General features: G+C 40.0%; 1 pseudogene; it reads right to left on the bottom strand.

Annotated features, from left to right (window-relative positions):
* Positions 1–1,709: 1,709 nt before the first annotated feature.
* On the bottom strand, positions 1,710–2,880 carry LOC136454267 (wall-associated receptor kinase 17-like; annotated as a pseudogene).
* Positions 2,881–3,297: the final 417 nt, after the last annotated feature.

Below are 3,297 nucleotides of genomic sequence, written 5' to 3'. Positions count from 1 at the left end.
ATGAGAGTTCCTATTAGAATTATAGAGTAATACTACTACTAAGATCACAGTAGAAGAATACTAATTAGACTAGGTCTTCTCTCTTCCTTGTGGGGTATCCCATGGGTCCCGCACCGATAAGCCCCCGAGCACTTCATGGTTGAGTTCTGGAAGCCTCGTCTTGTTCCTTCAAGTCTCGTCGAGTAGGAATAAGCGTCGCCCGAGTGCTTTCTTGAATGAAACCGTGTAGCGTTTCATGAGATCTTTGCGTGGTGTGTACCTTTTTGAAGAAAAAAGTACTCCTATTTGTATGTAGCCCCCGAGCCTCTTACTGTTTGGCACAAGGAGCTTTGAGGGTCTTTTATTGAAATCTCTCTTACTCTTCGTCGAAAGGTTCCCGAGCATATACCCGTTTTCTTTGTTGAGAAGAGTTTGGATTTAGCTATGTTCGGGTTCTTTTTATCGAAAAGAGCTCGGATATAGCTATGTCCGGGTTCTTTTTATCTTGTGGCCTTGAAGTCGTCTGTCCTGAAGAAGTCTTCCGAGTGACGTGCGTTTTTTTTTAAAAGAGCACTCACTGAGTGTAGCCCCCGAGCCTCTTGCTATTTGGAACAAAAAGTTGGAGGGTCTTGAATCTGAGTTGTCCTGGAAAAACTGTATACCTTTCCTTTTGCAGCCCCTGAGCGTATATCCGGGTTGTTTTGTTCAGGAAGAACTCGGATGCAGAATCTTGGCGTATTCTCTGGTAGTCTGCTGTTTGTCAGATGTAGTTGTGTGGTGGTTGAGTGAAAATCCAATTTTATTTGTAATTAATTAGAATTTATCTATAACTAAGTTATACATAGTCCAATGAGTACAAAATTTTTACTATAGTTCAAGCATACAATAATTAGCGTACCATAAAAATTTCACCACAATTGGACCATAGAAGCTGCAGCTATGAATTATTCCAATTAATTACAGACAAAATTAGATTTTTCAATTAATCTAAGGCTACAGTAAAAAATTTGTACTAAAGCATACCGTATTATATATTCACTATGTAGATCTACTCATGTGGAGTCCAACAAAATTAGATTTTTTATTTTATGATTTTTCTATGATTTACTGTGATTTTTCAAAGATTCACCGAAAATAAAAAAAGAAAATTCAAACTCACCGTTACTGTAGCAAAACCGATGTCAAAAACCGCCCGGGGGGGTAAAATAGACGGTTTTGGAAAATTCAGGGAGTAAAACAGACGGTTTTATAGTTGGAGGGTGAAGTAGACCATGTATGAAAGGTGGTGGGTTAAGTAGACTTTTTCCTATATTTTAAGGATTAGCGTGCTGCGTTTGGTTAGCTTTCGGAAAAAGTAAGGAGTGTAGTATAGTACACCCTGTGTTTGGTTAGCTTTCCAAAACGTAGGGAAGACATAGGAATGAACAGGTGAAAGGAAAGCATGGAGAACCAGATTTCATTTAACAAACCTCACCAACGACACATCCTGCAACCTTGACCAACAATGCATACTTTCCGCATCATTTTCCACGGAAAATATCCCGCTGTCCGACAACAAAGACAAAAGAAAATCTACCAACTATGAGTTGGTATGTATTTTTTTACTGAAAGGGCACAATTGATTTAGCCATATGCAAATAGGGTAGAATTGAATTATGCTAACAAAACAAAAGCAATGGTAAGAAACAGAGGACCCCAGTTCACATTATCATCGTCGCCAATACAATTACTGCTAGATGTTGAATAATCTTTTGTGCTAATGCATGAGGGACAGAGCACGCAATGCTACCGAGGGTACCTCGCCGACATCATCATCTCCTGCTCCAAACTATATCTTCTGCTTGATTCTTTAAAACTTTGTCCTCCTTTAGCTGATGACGGACAATTAGTCACAATGCTATCATCCTCGAATTCCGCTGCCACCGTATCTTCTCTCTTGTGCTTCTTGGAACCCCAAAGCCCATCTAGGGTATGCTCCACTTGTCGCATTGTTGGTCGTTCTTCACCTTTGAAGTTTATGCAGGACGCTGCAAGTGCAGCAACTACTTGGACTTCTTCGCCTCCCTTCTCTGTAACATGTGGATCCATTATCTGGACAAGATTTCCCTCGGCATGTAGGTCAAGAAAATGAGAAACAAGGCCATCACCTTCGGTGGATAGATATGAAAATGGCTTCTTCCTAGTGAGTAGCTCCACCAAAATTACACCAAAACTATAGACATTACTTTTCTCCGTGAATCGGCCGGTCTGAAAGTACATAGGATCCAAGTAACCTATTGTTCCCTGGACTCTTGTTGTCAGCCCAGTTTTGTCAATAGGAATGTACCTTGAAGCTCCAAAGTCTGATATCTTCGATGTCATTTTATCATCAAGAAGTATGTTACTGGACTTTATGTCTCTATGGATTATTGGGATTGAAACTGCCGTGTGAATATAGGCAAGAGAAGAAGCTATTTCAGTTGCAATCCTTAATCTCTTACCCCATGATAGTGACCTTGGACCTTCAACATGGAGATGGTGACAAAGAGTTCCATTGGAAATAAACTCATAATCCAACAATGGCACCTCAGTCTCCAGGCAACATCCAAAGAGTTTGACAATATTCTTGTGATTGACTTGTGAGAGGATTGCTACCTCATTTATGAACTCGTCTATTTCTTTCTAGACTGTAATCTTTGACTTCTTGATGGCTACGACATGTAGGTCCGATAAGATCCCTTTGTAAACTGTACCATGCCCTCCACCACCAAGTTCACGAGTTTTGTCGAAGTTGTTTGTCGCCTTTGCAAGCTCCTCCATTGGTATGATCATCCTTTCTGCAATGTCTGCCTTTTGCGACATCAACTGTTGCAACAATTGCCCACGGTTTTGCTTGAAATATTTTTGTTTCAATACTTTCATACTGTAGCAAACCCACCGTTACTGTAGATCTACTCATGTGGAGTCCAACAAAATTAGTTTTTTATTTTATGATTTTCTATGATTTACTGTGATTTTCAAAGATTCAGTGAAAATAAAAAAAAGGAAATTCAAACCCACCGTTACTGTAGTAAAACCGCTGTCAAAAACCGTCCGGGGGTAAAATAGACGGTTTTGGAAAATTCAGAGGGTAAAACAGACGGTTTCATAGTTGGGGGGTGAAGTAGACCATGTATGAAAGATGGGGGGTTAAGTAGACTTTTTCCGCTGATGACTAAAGCACTAAAGCGTCAACCAGACTCGCAGGCTCCCGATTTCATTCATGGCCTTGTTTAGATTGGGGTTAGGAATCAGTATTTGACACTGTAGCACTTTCATTTGTATTTGACAATTATTGTC

Source organism: Miscanthus floridulus, chromosome 5, assembly GCF_019320115.1.
Source record: "Miscanthus floridulus cultivar M001 chromosome 5, ASM1932011v1, whole genome shotgun sequence".
Lineage (NCBI taxonomy): Eukaryota > Viridiplantae > Streptophyta > Magnoliopsida > Poales > Poaceae > Miscanthus > Miscanthus floridulus.
The sequence above is the reverse complement of the archived record's forward strand: the minus strand, read 5'-3'. Positions and strand labels throughout refer to the sequence as shown.